Source organism: Rattus norvegicus, chromosome 16 (assembly GCF_021556685.1).
Source record: "Rattus norvegicus strain SHRSP/BbbUtx chromosome 16, alternate assembly SHRSP_T2T, whole genome shotgun sequence".
NCBI classification, from domain to species: Eukaryota; Metazoa; Chordata; class Mammalia; order Rodentia; family Muridae; genus Rattus; species Rattus norvegicus.
In genome coordinates, this window is record NC_141549.1 from 58478824 (window position 1) to 58497507 (window position 18684).

General features: G+C 39.4%; 1 protein-coding gene and 1 long non-coding RNA gene across 4 annotated transcripts in view; one reads left to right on the forward strand and one right to left on the reverse strand.

Moving 5' to 3' along the window:
• Nucleotides 1-18684, forward strand: part of Erich1 (glutamate-rich 1) — a gene marked incomplete at its 5' end in the record, with an annotated part of 52793804 nt that overhangs the window by 27608264 nt on the left and 25166856 nt on the right.
• The window catches only part of LOC148000573 (LINE-1 retrotransposable element ORF1 protein-like), a 28160-nt gene that overhangs the window by 9109 nt on the left and 367 nt on the right, over nucleotides 1-18684 (reverse strand). For 3 of the 4 annotated variants that reach the window (XR_015639929.1, XR_015639930.1, XR_015639928.1), the window contains exons 2-5: nucleotides 18257-18306; nucleotides 9735-10023; nucleotides 4470-4616; nucleotides 476-661 (exon numbers count right to left, since the gene is read on the reverse strand). This is a non-coding gene — a long non-coding RNA (LINE-1 retrotransposable element ORF1 protein-like). The remainder of the gene's footprint in view (nucleotides 1-475; nucleotides 662-4469; nucleotides 4617-9734; nucleotides 10024-18256; nucleotides 18307-18684) is intronic. The other variant, XR_015639931.1, reaches the window with a different exon arrangement.

The following is an 18684-nucleotide window of genomic DNA, read 5'->3' on the forward strand; positions in this document are numbered from 1 at the left end:
AAGACTAATGTCACTATATATCTATCTATTGATATATATGTATGAAATTGTATATGAGTGAAATTGTGGATGCTCTACATTCTTCTCCATCTGAAGAAAGGATATGGCAAAAGAGTTGCCTCAGAAGATTGAGTGTTCAGAGACAAGAGGATAGAAAAGATATGATCCTGTGTTGGCTAACATGGGTGTCCCATGTATCTCTTGAGCCACCAAGCACTGTAAAGATGATCTTAATGAGTGGAGAAATGGAATGACTAGAATGTGTGAACTCAGTGTGAGTCTGAGAATCCCCAGGTGAGTCTGAGAACTCATGTATAACATTCAGGATGAAGCACCCTGGTAACAAAAGAGGATACAGGAAGACAGAGGATGGAATGGTGCAGGAAGCAAGTTAGGTAGGGTTGAAGAGCATGTTGAAAAAATTCATCCTGAACTATGAAGTTAATCAGCATCCCTCTATAAAAAGCATACATACCTGCCCTGATGAAAAGATGGGCGTCTAGATGTTTTGTATTCACAATCCTCAAAGCTCAACTGATAATCATTGAGCTAAGAAAGAGCAACAGTCCACCAAAAGGAAGACTGCGTCCTTCCTGGTTATGGAGATCTCTTGTTTTCCTTTTTATTTTTTTTAACTTTATCTTCAAGTATTAGCTAGTGACTAAAATAAAAAAATACAAAAATGAAAACAAAAGCAAAACCGAGGCTGCAGAAGGGTTAAAATCTTTCCCACAGCCATAAACTTTAAGCTGCAACACTAGAAGACCATTTCAACCACATTGAGGGGGAAAGGTAAGGTTTCTTTTAGAGAACATTACAAACTGATTTAAAAAAACACATAAAAGGCTAAAAATAACCAAGAGAATCTTAAAAAAAGAAAAGAATGGAAACTTTATCTATTAAATTTTAAGACCTTCTATACAGTGTTAATGATATAAACACTGGTAAACAGTCCAGTGAAATAGAAACCTAGAATGAGACACTCAAATATGAGATCACTTGATATACCAAAATTGATGACACTGGAGAAATTAGATATCCAAATAACCTTGATAATCACCTCTCACTATGTATAAAAACTAATTCAAGATGGATTATAAATATAAATGTGCAATGCTAAACAATATAGACTTCAACTACATAGCCAGGTGCTTTGGAATGCTCCAGAATGTTCAATCTTTTTCAATGAACTTCAACAGATATTTTAGCAAAAGAATTTCAAAAATGGTCAATGAGCTTGGCTATTGTCAAGGACCATCCTTGGTTTGGAGAGGGATTAAACAAGTGACTCAAAGTCAAATTGTGGGTTAGAAACTGATGGCCTATGTTCTGCTTGACACAGCTTTCAAGATTTCTCTATGTTCTGCTTTCTTCGGAGATCTCCTGACAACATTCTGCTCCAAACAGCCTTTTTTTGCAATTCCAAAACCTCTCTGGATAGTTCATCTCTTAAAAAGAGGAAAAAAAATGCCCAGTTTTTTGTTGTTGTTGTTGTTGTTGTTGTTGCTGTTGTTGTTGTTGTTTAACATATCAACTCATTCTTTACCCCAGGTCCTGCTTTTTGATTATCCATGAATCAGCATCCCATGAACCCAGCCCCATGATTCTTTTTTTTTTCTTCTCCATCTTTATTAAATTGGGTATTTCTTATTTACATTTCAATTGTTATTACCTTTCCTGGCTTCCAGGCAAACATCCCCCTAACTCCTCCCCCTCCCCTGCTGAAGGGGTGTTCCCCTCCCCATCCTCCTCCCATTACCACCCTCCCCCAACAATCACATTCACTGGGGGTTCAGTTTTGGCAGGACCAAGGGCTTCCCCTTCCACTGGTGCCCTTACTAGGCTACCTATGCAGTTGGAGCCCAGGGTCGGTCCATGTATAGTCTTTGGGTAGTGGCTTAGTCCCTGGAAGTCCTGGTTTGTTGGCATTGTTGTTCATATGGGGTCTCAAGCCCCTTCGAGCTCTTTCAATCCTTTCTCTGATTCCTTCAATGGGGGTCCCATTCTTAGTTCAGTGGTTTGCTGCTGGCATTCCCATGATTCTTAAAAAGAGACAGCAAGCACAAGTACAGACAATAAGATAGCTGTGTGGCAACCAACAGATTGGGAAAAGATCTTTACCAATCCTACAACAGATAGAGGCCTTATATCCAAAATATACAAAGAACTCAAGAAGTTAGACCACAGGGAAACAAATAACCCTATTAAAAAATGGGGCTCAGAGCTAAACAAAGAATTCACAGCTGAGGAATGCCGAATGGCTGAGAAACACCTAAAGAAATGTTCAACATCTTTAGTCATAAGGGAAATGCAAATCAAAACAACCCTGAGATTCACCTCACACCAGTGAGAATGGCTAAGATCAAAAACTCAGGGGACAGCAGATGCTGGCGAGGATGTGGAGAAAGAGGAACACTCCTCCATTGTTGGTGGGATTGCAGACTGGTACAACCATTCTGGAAATCAGTCTGGAGGATCCTCAGAAAATTGGACATTGAACTGCCTGAGGATCCAGCTATACCTCTCTTGGGCATATACCCAAAAGATGCCCCAACATATACAAAAGACACGTGCTCCACTATGTTCATTGCAGCCTTATTTATAATAGCCAGAAGCTGGAAAGAACCCAGATGCCCTTCAACAGAGGAATGGATACAGAAAATGTGGTACATCTACACAATGGAATATTACTCAGCTATCAAAAACAACGACTTTATGAAATTCGTAGGCAAATGGTTGGAACTGGAAAACATCATCCTGAGTGAGCTAACCCAATCACAGAAAGACATACATGGTATGCACTCATTGATAAGTGGCTATTAGCCCAAATGCTTGAATTACCCTAGATGCCTAGAACAAATGAAACTCAAGACGGATGATCAAAACGTGAATGCTTCACTCCTTCTTTAAAAGGGGAACAAGAATACCCTTGGCAGGGAAGAGAGAGGCAAAGATTAAAACAGAGACATAAGGAACACCCATTCAGAGCCTGCTCCACATGTGGCCCATACATATACAGCCACCCAATTAGACAAGATGGATGAAGCAAAGAAGTGCAGACCGACAGGAGCCGGATGTAGATCGCTCCTGAGAGACACAGCCAGAATACAGCAAATACAGAGGCGAATGCCAGCAGCAAACCACTGAACTGAGAATAGAACCCCCGTTGAAGGAATCAGAGAAAGAACTGGGAGAGCTTGAAGGGGCTCGAGACCCCAAAAGTACAACAATGCCAAGCAACCAGAGCTTCCAGGGACTAAGCCACTACCAAAAACTATACATGGACTGACCCTGGACTCTGACCTCATAGGTAGCAATGAATGTCCTAGTAAGAGCACCAGTGGAAGGGGAAACCCTGGGTCCTGCTAAGACTGAACCCCCAGTGAACTAGACTGGTGGGGGGAGGGCGGCAGTGGGGGGAGGGTTGGGAGGGGAACACCCATAAGGAAGGGGAAGGGGGAGGGGGATGTTTGCCCGGATACCGGGAAAGGGAATAACACTCGAAATGTATATAAGAAATACTCAAGTTAATAAAAAAAAAAAGAAAAAAAAAGATAGCTGTGTGGGACCCTGCCCTGAAATTAACATTCCTACCACACCTGGCCCTAGACCTAAACTCTCTGTCACAGACTTACCTTGAACTCAGGAATTTGCCTATACTTGTATCTTTCTGTCTTTGTATCGTTCTGTTAATCTTGTTCACAGTGTTCCATTAGATCTGTGAAACTCCTTATACAATTTATATTGTATCTTTATATTTTGCATAGTTGAGAAATAGATTTTTTTTAACTCATGTCTTCAGAGTTCTTTCCCACAGCCTTAAATGCTGTCCTGAAGGTCACAGCATTCTACGATTTTGCTGAGACATAGACACATCCTTGACTCCCAAAGTTGTTCTGTCTCTGATTATCATAGAGTCATTAACCTTGGCAAAGAGGACATTCCTCAAAGGAGGAACATGAAATTTTATACACTATTATACAAACAAGCCTCTTAACCACAACAATCAACAATACTCATGGAGGCCCATACCCTGCTGGCTCTGACCCAGGGGCAAGAAACCATATCATACTGTCTCTTACATGGCCAAGCAGGACTTGGCAAGCTAAAGGGTCAAAATCTTTGCTGACTTTCTTAATCTTAATGTTAATTATTAATAGTAACAGCATCTCTCAAATTGCTTAATGTACCTCACTTTTTCTACTTAATTACTAAGCTTTCAGAAAAATGATCACATGTGTCAGAATACAATTCCATTTAAGTGCATTTGAAAATTAAAATTTTGAAATTCATAACAAATTTTTGTTTCCCTAAATTTATGGAATTTTACTGAAATTTTATGTTTTTCCTTGAGAGAGTAACATCTTTCTCTTCTCCTTCCTTTTATCATCATCATCATCATCATCATCATCATCATCATCATCATCATCATCATCATCATCATGTCTGATATATATTTGTGGTCTTACCTCTGTCTCAGGTGCATGTGTAAAGGTTAAAGAAAGCTCTGTGGTTCAGTTCTTTCCTTTCACCTTGACTGTAGCTCCACTGATTAAACTCAGTTCGTCAGGCTTGTTTGACAAGAGTTGGTACCTATAGAGCCATCTCTTCAGTTCCTGCATTGAATTGACTTTTTAAATTATTATTTTACTTTTGAGATTATAACTTATTATCCCCTTCCCTTTCTTTCCTCCAAATTTTCTATATACACAGTGTATGTGTTCCTAAATACATCTAGTCTACTCAGGCTGGATAATATAAGTTATAGGTTCATTTTTCAGGGCTGACCATTTGGTGTTGGAAAACAACCGGTAAGCTCTTCCCTGGGGAAGATTAGTGTTTTCAACATTCCTTAGTTCCTTCTATAGGTTTGGGACCTCTTAAGCTTTCCATTGACCATGATAGCAGGTCTATTGCTGTTGTCCTTGTTCAATTCATGTTTGTGAGAATTTATGGAGATAGCTTCTGACATTACTAGGTGATGGTCTCATGGCAAATTGTGTTCTTCTGTCTTATAAATATGTCCATATCCAACCATAATGATTCCTTAGCCTTAGGTTCAGGAGCTATTTTATTGATGTATCCCTTGGAACAGGGCTCCACATTATATTTTGATTGGCTTTGTTTTCTGTAATGGTCTCTGACTATTAGAAAGAGACATTCCCTTATTCTGTATTATGACGACTCTCATAAGAACAATTATCTGGTATTGTTAGGAATTATTCTAGTTTAATAAATTGGCAGTTGTGGGAACCAGGATTTTGCTAACCCTGAGAAGTTGGCTAGGTTTCCAGTACCAGACATGATTTTCCTTTTGTTGAACATGTCTCAAGTCTAAATAGAGAGTTGTTGGTTATTACCAAGGTATGTGTGCCTCTATTGCAACCTTAGGGTAATTATGTCATGCTGTTGATTCTTGTGAGGCATGGCTGTCATAGTTGTGTATTCCTTAAGCTATACATGGCTATTTTCCTCCTTAAACTTTCATGGTTTCTTATGGTATCATGAAAATTAATCCTCAGAATAGAGGCTTTCAGGACAATACTGCAACGACCTCTGAGCTCTGTCTGAAGTGCATAGTATCTTCACCAATGAGGACTTACCTTCCACCTCTGTAAGTAACAAAGAACAATAACTACTATGTTTTGAGGATTCTCTTTGGCAAAACTAATAATTCAAAAGAGGGCTGTTCATTACTGGTGTTGGTGTTTTGTTAGCTTGTCTTTGGAGGAAGAATTGTCAGCCCAGATGAGTGAACTTCATTGGTACATTCATGTTATATACTTATGTGGATTATAGAGTTTTCTTTAGGTAGACAGTTAATAGTATGATTCCTTATGATATTTTCAAATATCTTTACACCTGCATTTGTTGTTAATTGTTTTATTGATTTTTACTATTCTGACTGAGGTAAAGGGAAATCTCAACATTATTTTGATTTGCTTGTCTAGAAATTTTGGGGAAAATAAACCTGTTTTGAAATTGTTTTTTTTTCTGTTTGTTTTGTATTGTTTTGTTTTGAGATTCCCCATTCAAGTCCCGGATCCATTTATTGAATGGGTCATTTATTGTTGACTCTTTGTTGTTGTTGTTGTTGTTGTTGTTGTTGTTGTTGTTGTTGTTGTTGTTTGAGTTCTTTATATATTCTGGACATTAATCATTTGTCAGTTATATTCTACTTCATTATTTATAAGAGAAATGCAATTTAAAATTTCAGTGAGTTCCCATTCTTTACTCACCAGAATGCCTAACATGAACAAGATTGCTAATGCCACGCCTAGTAGGGAATTTTCAATATAAGCTCTAAAATATGTCTGGCAGAGATGCACTTGATTTGAACATCTTGAAAAACTGTGGACAACATATGAGAAAGATAGTATATACTACATACATTATAGTTTCCCAGTTCTTCTCCTTGATACATACATAAAAAGTCAACATTTTGAGTCCAGCAAAAAAATCTTCAAAAGTATTCACAGCATTCTTATTCATAATAGCAAAGTATAGTTTGTGTTATGTAATCATTTGTTTTTAATTTGGTTGAAGCCTCACTAGAAATAGTAGTTATAGGCCATGATAGCCACGCTGTAAAAAAAGATTGATAAGCCATGATTAAAAAAAGGTTGAGTATGTTAAAGGTGTTGAGGGGTTGAGATTTATGGTGGTGTGGTGTATGTGTATGTGTGTGTGTATGTGTTACATGCTATGTGTGTGGTGTGTGGGCTGTTTAGCGTGTGCTATTTGTATATGGTGTGTGTCTGTATGTAGTATGTATATGGTATTATGTGATATGGGGTGGTTGAGAGGTGATAAAAGCAAAAGGTATGACATAGAAGTGTATATAAATAGGTCACATAAAGAATAATGACAAACTCAGATTAGCAACTACCTTTCAAGGAATACTAGAGCCTCTGAGGGAGTTTAATTACTACAAAATTTTCGTGTCTTCATCTGAGTGGGGGTTAGTTATTTTATACATATGTAAATTCCATTCAGTTGCTAATTTATACCAGTTTGTATGTGTATGTTATATTCCAATAAGAAAATATTTGGAACTGAATTTTTATTAACATAAAGAAGCAATTATTAAGTTATTAAATAGCCAAACTATTACACAATCTGACAACAATACCTCTTAAGTCAGACATACTCAGTCTAACATACTTTATGGTAGTTACTTACAGATTTTTAACAACCCTATATTTATGTCTTCTGTAATATGATTTTTGTCCATGTACAGGCTGTCCAGTACAATACAGAGTAGTGACCAAAGTATGAGTTTAGGTTCTCGCTGAGCCCTCTCTTCTTTGGGTGGTTCTATTAAGTTAGCAATCCTTCCTAAAAACTGGACTTCAAGTGTCACCTACATTATCAGACTGCTAAAAAATGAAAGAAGTTATGTATTTGGCAGAGCATAAGAATGAAATAAATGCTATATTGTATCATCTCCTCTCCCCCTTTCCCCTCCCCTCTCATTGTATGCACATGCTATGGATTTAACTCAGAGCCTTAACATGCCAGGCAGGGACTCTACCCCTGAGATACGTCCACACTTAATCCACACTTATACTCTTGTCAACAATTTATGTGGCCAAAGCAATATTATGTTAAGTACATAAATTATATGAGCCACTCCAATTAAAGAAAATTTAAAATCAGATAGAAGGGCAATCCAAGGCAATCCAGAATGATTCAGGATGAGTAAGACTAAATACATTTGCAATGTGGCCAGTGTACAAAAATCTCATGCTGCAAAGCAAAGCACTACTCCAGTGTCTGTAAAAAAAAAATGATCTAAATCATCTTAAAGACCCTAAAGCAATACAATTCAGTCTAAAGGGAAAGGTTGGAAAATAGCTGCTTGGGTACACCAATGTTAATCATGTCAAGAATCCAAGTCATTCTATCTCTGAAACCAATATGGCATCAAACTGTTAGGAAAAATCACCATTCAGAGCTAGGAAACCACCATACCAATGAAAGCTTGAATATCTAAGAACAAGTAATTTGCTACATTGCATATAATATCTTACATCAAAGCAAAATCAACTCCAATCATATGTCTGAAACTGTAAAAGAGCCTAAAATTTTGCTGGTGATGTTCAATATTAAATGGAAGGTAGCCATATTTTACTCATTTGTTAAGATGTATAAAACGATGGGCTACGGTACCTGGGCTTGCCTGTGTAAGACCTGTACAAGGTCAAACCAAACAACACTCCAGAATAGTGGGGAAGGAGGCTCATGAGTCCCCATCTCTAGCTAAGGAGATATTTAGTGATAGTTGATGGCTTGGAGGGGTATGGGTCAGATTTCTTTAAGCGTCTCACCTTCTGTGCTCCAATAGATGACTTCATAGCAATGAGAATATAGGTAGCACAAATTAGACAGGATGGAGTACAAGCAAACAAGCAAACAAGCAAAGTTATGTGGGAGAGGTGGGGAGTAGAAAGTCTATTTGGGAAGATACAATGAATGGTAGGGAGTGGGGTTAATATGATCAAAATATATTGTATAAAATTCTCAAAGACTTACTAAAAGTGTATTAAAATATATAAAGTGTTTTGTTATAGTCACTGTGTTAGTTTAGTTGGTTTTCATGAGCAAAGAAAAGTCATTAAAAATGTTGCTGGATACCTTAGATTTGAACCCTATTTATTGATCATAGTCTCAAATTTCTCTACTATTAGTTTCATTATCATTATTATTATTTCAGGATGATTATTGTCAATAGAGGACTTAGTGCTAATAAAGCATCATCTTGAGCTAAAGACAGCTACAACCCTAAGGCTTCCAAGCCCATTTAGAGGCCACAGAATGTTTTTCCAGAGTATTTTAAATTCCTTCTTAATTTTATCTTTGTTTTTAGTTTGTGTGTTTATCTAAGACAGGCTTTCACATAACCCAATCTGGCCTTGAAATGTCTATGTATCTAAAAACAGCCCTGAGCTCCTGTTACATCTGTCTTCACGTCCCAAGTTCAGAGGATTACACGGATGTACCATCATCTTATTCACTAGCAATTCCTTGTTATTCATGTTGAAACAATGAACCTACTTCTCTTTCTCCTTGCCTATTAATCAGTAAAGCATATTTTTCCAAAAGCTGACCAAGTTTATCATGGCCCAAATCTCCAACAAATCACTCTTAAGAGACACAAACATGATAAAGAAATGACTTCTTTGTTGTTTAAGGCAGAACTGCATGAGAAATATGATCTACTTTTGCCTACGGAGAGGTGAAAACTGGACAACTGTGTTGCCCTTCAAACTCCCATTCTCCGTGCCCCTGGTTCTGCCATCTCCAGATTCCATTTTCAGCTGTTGGGATCGCATCCAGTTGGAACTGACCTCTAAGGCAAGCATGGAAAATTGAAAAGTAGACGTTTGACACATGCCTCATGGACCCTGAAATAATAAGAAACAAAGAAGCCTAACAGAGCAGCTTCTTGAGAAAGAATGTGAGGAGTGTTTGACATTGCCCAGGATGGCACGGTCAGGATGAATACACTCGCTGTTCTTGAAGAGGCCAACCAGGATTGCAGCCCCAGCTGTGATAATAGGAGCACATTGACCCATGACTGCATTTTGACTGAATTGCAGGTCTTGAATCTAATCATTATGTTAAAAAGAGGCGTTGAGCCTAAAAAAAGGAAGGCAAGTCTGGAAAAGGAGACACGGCAATATGTTAAAGGCAACCTATCACCTCCCGTCCACAAATACATGTCATCCCACCTGCTATTTGTTTCTGCCAGAGCTGTCATCCGATGATCTAGAGATGAGAAAGGGGAATGGCGGCTTTTACAAGAAGTAATAACGTGTGGTGTAAAGCTGTGTCTGCTGCTGAAAGGCCATGCTCTGTGTCGAGCTATTTCCATCCTTTTACCCAAGTGCTCCGTGAACACCACACGACCAGGAAACTCGTAGGTTTGTCAGGCTGACAGCACGCACGTTTCTACATCAAACAGTGAAGGGAATTTCTTCCCTAGTTTCTTAAATCCGGAATAGCATCCCATACTGAAAACTGAAAATAAAAAGTTATTGTTTCGTGTGCTAAGCAGTAGCTCCTGTAAGATCAGCAGATCTTGTAAGATGGTAATTATAACAACCCATTTATATAATGTCCTCTTAAAGCTGTGTCTCTCTCTCTGTCTCTGTCTCTGTCTCTGTCTCTGTCTCTCTCTCTCTCTCTCTCTGTGTGTGTGTGTGTGTGTGTGTGTGTGTGTGTGTGTGTGTGTGTGTGTGCATTGTGAGGAAGCAGAAACATGCACACCATATCCTACATGTGGAGGTCACAACTCCATGGAGTCAAGAAGACAGTTTTCAAATACATTGGTGATTACATTAATGGTCGGGAATCTCTGCTTTATGCTTCAAATGCTGACAACATTCTTAGCCTTTTGATTAATAGAGATTAGTGACCTGATAAGTTAATACATTCCCAAAGATTTCACTTAGTAATCACAAAGACACAGACACAGAGGTAGGCAAAGTATGGCTACTGAGGGGACTAAAGCTAGCCCAAGATAAACTGTAGTTAGGCTCTAGACGCCATGAACTAACCTCCCATCAGTTCATCAGCCTTAAAGAAGGTTATGCAAAGTACATGCAGGTTCTCCCATGGAATTTTCCAGGGTTTAATGTAAGGTATAGTTTTTGTTCACATACATCTCCTCTCATTTAGCTAAATGTTTCTATCCAACTAATGTTGCCTAATGCCAGGAAACTCACCACATCTGAAAGCAATGTGAGGTGAAACCCATTGTCTTGTTCAATGTCTCATTCTCAACACTCAACATAAGAGCACACACATATGATTAGAGCACATACATATGGGAGTAGAGCAAGTGGTTCTAATTAATGTTTTAGGTAAGAAGATATCCAGAGAGCTCAGAAAATATACATCTGATATGTTTTACATGATTAATAGTAAGTACTAAGAAACATTTTACAAATGGCCATAGTGAATGTTTCTGAACTAATATCGGACTTTACCTTCATTAAACACATACAACATAATCAAAAGTCATCATCCTCAAAATGTCTTTTGAAATACAAAAACAAATGTTTTCACTTCATAACTGTTTTTCCTCCCAAAGTGTCTATTCTTTTGTTTTGTCTAGTGTTAACAAGTTATGTAGATATGATTGCTCTGAAATGTAATGATTATTTGGAATCTAAAATTGTGAGTGTGTGTGTGTGTGTGTGTGTGTGTGTGTGTGTGTGACAGAGAGAGACAGAGAGAGAGAGAGAGAATGCTTGTTCAATTCCTTTTATCAGAATTGATTAATATCTCTAAGAACCTGAAGGAAGAAATAAAATCACGTATATATAACATACTCAAGCATTTTTAAACCATCACAAAACATGAATATAAGACCCTAAAATGCTAACTATTTGAGGGCATGTATACCTTTATGAACCTAATATTAAAAGAAGAGCCTAGAGTTTAAAGGCTGCTGTAGACTTTCTAACACCCTGTAGATTACCTGTCCAGGGCCTCTGGTCCACTACCAACCCCCCCTTTCTCCACCGCCCCCCCAGTCCACACATGCCAATCATGCCTTCTGTCTCCTCTAAATCATTCAAAAGAAAGTTTCAACCTGGTGCATGCACAATTGGCACTCATTTTGTAAAGGACAGCAGAGGAATGACCTTACAAGAACTAATGGGCCTTGCTTCCTGAGAATCTCTATCCGGGCATGCAACATATGATAAATCACAGCCAAGGGCTTCTCAAAAATGTCTTGATGAGAGAGCCGTGACCCTTTCAAGTACAAAATGATGAATTGAATGTTGCAAGCGACATGGAGACTTCTTAAAAAAATAAATAAAAAGCTGGTAAACAATGACAACAAAAAAGCAAAACAAAACAAAAAATCACACACACACACACACACACACACACACACACACACACAGGACGGATCCACTAAAGTCAGCTTAGCTCAAATATCTTGCAGATGTCCTCAGGTCAGGAAACAAAATCAGAAGAAAGTGTCTGAAACACAAGACCTTGTTAAGAAAAACAAGTAAATGACCACTAGCTCACTGTGTGATGTGATGTGGACCTGTGCTAATTGCTGCAAGGAAAGTTCTGGGTGTTTGTGTTTCTGGGAAGGTGGGTGGCCAAGCGTCTGCAGTATACAGTCTGTCTCCTCTAGAAGGGCATCTGGATGACCTGCTGAGTGGAGCCTTTGAAGTCTGCTCTGCAGGGGTGGCCTGATCTCTTTAGAGGACTGGCCATCATAGGAATTTATGGCGCCTCATCCAGACGGTGACTCTCATAATCCTCACTTAGTTGATTTTAGGCAAACATCACAGATTTTGTTACACACTGGCCCTAAAAGAGTTTCATAAATTGAAAGAAAGAATTCAAAATCTTTAGTCAGCACCTGACTCCAAATCCACTACCTTATAGTCCAGAAGGGAGTCTGAAAGCATGAACTGAATTTATTTTTCCATAGAAAATAAACATTCACCCAGGCACATCTGCCCGGGTTTTTCATTCCTAACTAGACAGCTGATATAATGCTTTGTTTTTTTAACTTCCCCACAGGATCCAATCACAGCTTTCTTCGGCGTTCTAATCACACTGACACACAGAGAGATGAGACTTTCCAAAGAGACATTAGACAGAAACCAAGGGCAGGAGAGAGCAGCATACACCAGGCTCAGATCGGCAGAGGTATCGGTGTGGGTCTGATGTGTGACTTGAGATATCTCCTTTCATGTATATCTTATGACTAACCCAAGATGACAGGCAGCCAATGAAAACATATATGTGTATGGATGAAGCGCCCCCTGTAGAAAACATCCTTGGGGGCCATTTCCCTTACCCTTAGGACAGTGTGGAAGCCCTCTGCTTTGGTGGAACTATCCTTCTCATTTCTCAGAACTTGTTTGTCCTGCCTGTGCAGCCATCTTGGACTGTGTACTACTAGCTCGTCACTAGGCCAAAATAATTTTATTCTTGCATTTATTGTCCTCAGAATCATTTCCTCCCCCACCCCCTGTTCTATTGCTTATCTCTGACAGTGACCCCTGCCAGGTGTATGTACCAGGCTTAGGTGGCCTTGAGCTGTGTCCAGCCCACAGGAAGCCCAGGAAGGACATTGGTGAGCAGAACGATGAGAAGAGGTCCTCATGCAGCACTGCCAGCAACAACTCTGTACCCTCCAGTGAAACGGGAGGGGAAGACTTGATATCTGGACCCCTTCCAGGGTTGTCAAGAAATCTTATTCTCTGACACGTAAGTATTCAACGAATCTGCTTTTCTTCTCTCCAGTCTGCCTTTAAAGATTCAACAGCACAGGGATTTAACATCGGGAGAAATAAGCCTTGAAATAAGAAATTCCAAGGCACGGAGAGGGCTGCAATTAGGAAAATGAAAGTCATTTTAAGCGCAGCACACCTTTATGAATACACCCAGGCTAACAGACTGTGCTCTTCAAGTTTCCGGGAGCTATAGCATTTCATCCTGGGCATTTCCAAAATGGACCCATCTCTGTGAGCCAGGTCTAGGGATACGCTTGTTAATATATCCCAGATGGTTCTTCTGCACACAAAAATCTGAGAAAGACTTCACATCTCTCTGAAGCCAAAATCAATAGACAAAATAAATTAAAATGTTCTTCCCACGTTCCTTACTTGCTGCCCCCATAACAACACGCTGTCTCAGGAACGGGAAACAGGGAGGTGCGTGGATCTTAGAAACGTGAACTTCTTCCAGGTCCTCTTTGAATTCAAAGAGAAAAGGATAAAGAAAAAGGAAAAAAAGATGCACTGTCCCTCCCTCTTACAGGGAGAGGAGACTACGTGGGTGCAATATTCATAATGGCCCCAGATTGTGTCTATTTCTAGTGAGTCCTTAGAAATCATTGACATTTTTAAAATAACGCTTCTCTAAAAACCTTCTTTTATAGAAGGCTAGAGGAAGTGGCCAGCACTTTTCTACTTCATTGTTCACAGTTCTAAGTCAGATGAAATAGTGTCTTCCTGGAAAAAGGCCCGTATTTTTAGGATTCTGTCCTTTCGACTGTTATAATAAATGGAGCAGTCTACAAGCAACGTGTTTGGAAACTGGATGTAACTGTGCCCTATATTATGGTCAAAATTGGCTCCTGGAGGAGACCCGACAGTTCTGAGCACTGTCCACTTGAGGCAAAGGTGACTTGACAAAGGGCTTCATGGAAGCCCTGAAGTGTTTACTGCTTTTAAAATGGCCGGCCTTTCAGAAAAGAACCCCATTCTTCATTGCAGCTAGAATGATACCATTTCTCACATTGACTACTAATTCTACCACAAAATGTCTGTGTTAATCCCTATGTATCTTAGCCTTAATTTCTTCTTTTTTTAAAGATGAAATCTTGAAATACAAAGGACATTTCCAACTTTGGACTATATATCAGGCCATTGCAGCAGGAAGGCTCCACGCTGAGAAGACTCCTACACCAAATCAGATGCCTTCTTAGGCTTTCTTATCAGCCTATAAATTTGTACATACAGTAGCCTATATTACCCATTTTAAGACAACACCAGGCCACTTCTCATAGTAAATGGCAAGCCAGAGACTACCTGGCCCAGTACCACGAGGCCTTATTGGTGTTAGAGGAAAGACAGCGATGGTATTAACATTAGGGAGCTGCTGCCCTGAACTAGATAAGCTTGGATCTGAATGCTACTGTCTGGGCCCTAGGGAGCCTGAAGGACAGGGAAGCTTCAAGATCTTAGGAATTATCTCCCACTTAAAGGATAGGTCTAATACACCTACATCCAAACACTTCAACTAGAATGACTACAAATACAGATCTTTAAATTAAATTTAGGGAACAGATCTTCCCAGCTTCTCTAGGAATGCTTTGAGGAAATCAGGCCTTTACTGACAGCTAATAAACTGAGACCAGCTTCAAAAACCAAACTGTAGCCTAGAGCGGCCCCTAGAGGTAAAATTCATAATCACATTACCAAGCTGCACCCTAATTTTAACAACAGTGAAAAATCAAGATTGTCGTTGAAATTTATTAGCATCACTTCATGAACGTTTTAAGTACTGACTTGACAATACATGATTAACATAATTAATAGTATTGAAACTGTGTGCTTCTTTGGGGCTTCATTTCCAGGGCTGTGTTCAGTGAATGGAACAGAAAGAAGAAAGATGGGGGAAGATATTATATGTTGGGATGTTAAATGTCATTTATGTTCTACTGTCAGAAACTCTTATCTAAACCACCACTTTCATCTGTGAAAGTGTTATTTAAAGATATTGCACAAGTTATAATATCATAGGAACCAATAAAAACTCTAGGTGCAAGCTATTTCTTTTCCTTTTTCTTTTTATTTGGTCTCTCCTATAAGACATCTGGACCACAGCCCCGTCTCCCTTCCTTCACTCCTCCCAGTTCCTGAATCTCCTCATTTCTACAGATCCACTGTCCCTCTGTTTCCCTTCAGAAAAGAGCAAGCCTTTCAGGGATACGAACTAAACTCGGCATCACAGTATGCAGTAAGACTAGGCACAAACCCTCATGTCAATAATGGATGAGGCAGCCGAGTAGGAGGAAAAGAGTCCCAAGAGCAGAAAAAAGAGTCAGAGACACACTTCCCCTACTCCCTCCTATCTTTAGGAATCCCCAAAAACTCGAGCTAAACAAGCACAGCATATGTGAAGAGGGCCTAGCACAAACAGGCAGGCTCCATGGCCACCATGCCACTCTCGGTGAGCCTTATAAGCCCTGTTTAGCTGATTCTGTGGGCTTTGTCCTCCTGGTATCCTCGAACTCTCTGGCTCCTACAGTCCTCCTTTCCCTCTCCAGGGAGCTTCTCCTAATATTTGGCTATGGGTCTCTGCGTCTGCTCCTGGAAGCCTCTCTGGTGACTACTGGGCTAAGCTCTGATCTGTGAATGTAGCAGAATGGCATTAGGAATCATGTCACTAACATTTTGTTGTTGTTGTTTATATTTGGTACCCTAGGTCTCTGAGCCAACCAGCTTCCAGTTGCTGGCCACCTAGAGGGTGTGAGACATCAGCTCTGTCTTTCTCTTGCTCTCTCATGGTTTAGGTCTCAAGTTAGACCAGTCATTGATTGGTCACTCCCAGAAGCTCTGAGCCACCACTGCTCGAGTGCATCTTGTATAAGATAATGTTTTAGCACAGTTGACTCGAGGGACTAAGTAACAAAGAGAAAGTACCTTGGGGTTGCTAAAAGTCATAGCTAGAAAGCTTCAAAGTGTATTCTGCCTGCCTACAATTGCTATGGAAGAAAATTCTTGAACGTATGACATTCATTTTTAATAATGACATATAAAGACACATTTTTAAGGTTTGGTATTTTGTTTTCACTCTTTTCAATAAAGGTTCTGTAACACTGTATATGTCAACAGAATGACAGAAGTGACCCTTAAGTGCATGATGCAAATTTTCAAGCTTGAGCATGAACACGAGTGCTTCACAGAAGTGTCTGTGCAGGGAGGGGCCTGGCTGTTTGTCAGACTGACTTCAGTCTTCACTCCTTTGAGTAGCAAGATAACTTGGGTCAGAGTATTAAAATGGTTTTTGGCTCTCCCTGGTTTTTAACCTTATGTTTATTTCAAATTCTGCCTCCTTAAGTTTGGGTCAACCAGAAGTAAATGCTAAAAGGAATCAGACACATGGAAAACTGTAGAAGCCATACATACAGAGTCACTGGCCTTTAACTACTGCAGAGGGTGAGGCAGGAGGTAGGAGTTAAGGGCCTACCTGGGCTCCAAAATGAGGTTCTGGCAAGCTTAGAGAGTTTATGGAGATCCTGACTCAAAATAAAATGTAAAACCAAAGCCTGAGACTCTGGTTCAGTGATAGCCTGCACAGAAAAATAAAATGGAATAGGGGAAACTTACTAAGGAGAGTGGAAGTGTCTCAAACTGAAATTCAAGCCTGACAGCTGGGAAGGAAATTGAAGGAGGAAGAGGAACGATGGGGAAGATGAGGAAGAGTCTCTGATTGCAAAGTGGACTTGATCGCCTTTTAAACCAATTACTCAAAAAGAGACGACTGGAACTCAAGTTTATTGCTTGAAAATCTATATACCAGTAACCGCATTTCAACACCCCCAAGAACACAAATACGAATGAGATCATATCCTGGGTTTACGCTAACTCTGGCACTCTTCTCTACCCACTATTTTAGGAAGGGAATCAAAACTTTGCGGAGGTTCTTTTTTCCCATGTAAACTAAACACCATCCAGTAGTTGAGAAATTGGAAACCACGAAGCTTGGGAAGAAAAATGAATCCATTGGAGCATAAATTTTTCCATTAAATTATGCCAATAAACTTGGAGCCTTGAGAGTTACTATACACAGATACTTTGGTAAAGGAAGGAAATGTTCTTTGCTGCCCTTCAAGTGGGACTAGGAATCAAATGATTGGAGTAGCAATCTGCTTAATTTCTACAAGGATAAATAGATCAATTAATCATTTTCATACCAACTGAAAAACAATTAGGTTGAGTTGAATATAAATTTGTTAATATAGGATACCACTTTTCCATTTTTTTTAAAATCAAACCTAAGTTATAATTCTAATTGTATTTTTCTTAAGCAAGACAGACAAACACTGAGTGATAACACCAAAGATAAATTGAAAGTGGCTATGTTAAATAAGACCAAAATTTTCCAATGTGTGCATGCCATGTACATGTGTGCAGGCATACTCATGTGTGTGTGTGTGTGTGTGTGTGTGTGTGTGTGTGCGTGAGCGTTCCTGTGTGAGTATTCACTTATGCTTCTGTGTAGATGTCAGAGTTTGACACCTGGATTTCTTCCTCTCCTAAAAGTAGAAGCCAAGGAACATAGCTGAACTCTAGCATACTTATCTCAGTTAAGATGGGCAATGGTAGTATGTCTAACTCAGAGCTGGATTAAAATGCAGGGTATCACGTGATTACATTCAAACTGAAGCTGCAAATTCAGAGGAAGTTTGAAGAGACACAAACTGGGCTGACCATACTTACGATTTCCTTTGTTTCTTCTTTCTTTGCCTGAAACTCCTCCACCCTCTTTGAATAAAAATAAGCTATGTATACAATTGAATTCCCAGAGTATGGACTGATAGCAGCTGTTATGATAATATTATAGTCATTGCTTCTAAATATACTATTGTCCAATTTAATTTAAAGCATGCGTATAATAAAGGAAAATACATAAAGGAGTATAATGTCAAATTTAGACATGACACCAGTATTATGATTGAAAACATAGGTCAGGGCTGTCCTACCTTTGGTTGTCTCTGAATTAATCCATGTAGGTCACCTTGAATTTTCATATCTATAATTGAAATACAAATTCCACTGTGACCTTTATTCTTGCTTTTGGAGGTCAAGATGTTAGCCATGCAGGAAAAGGCACAAAAATCCCATCATGTGAGCTCCCTTACTTAAAAGCTAAAACATAGCAATTTTTCATAGCAACGGCAGAGCACTTACTTGCCTCAGTAGCTGAGATGATTCAGTTTCTAAGTTGGTTAATTTCCACCCAACAGCACATTCCTTCCACCTGTCATCCCTACCCACTCCCACTTCTGTGCAATTTATGCAAATTGTACAATAAACTACCCTTCTCTTCCCACCCCGCTATCACTTGCCTTAAGCATTCCTGTGTTACCCTTAGTCACCATGGACCAATGTTCTAACCCTCTCCCCTTGC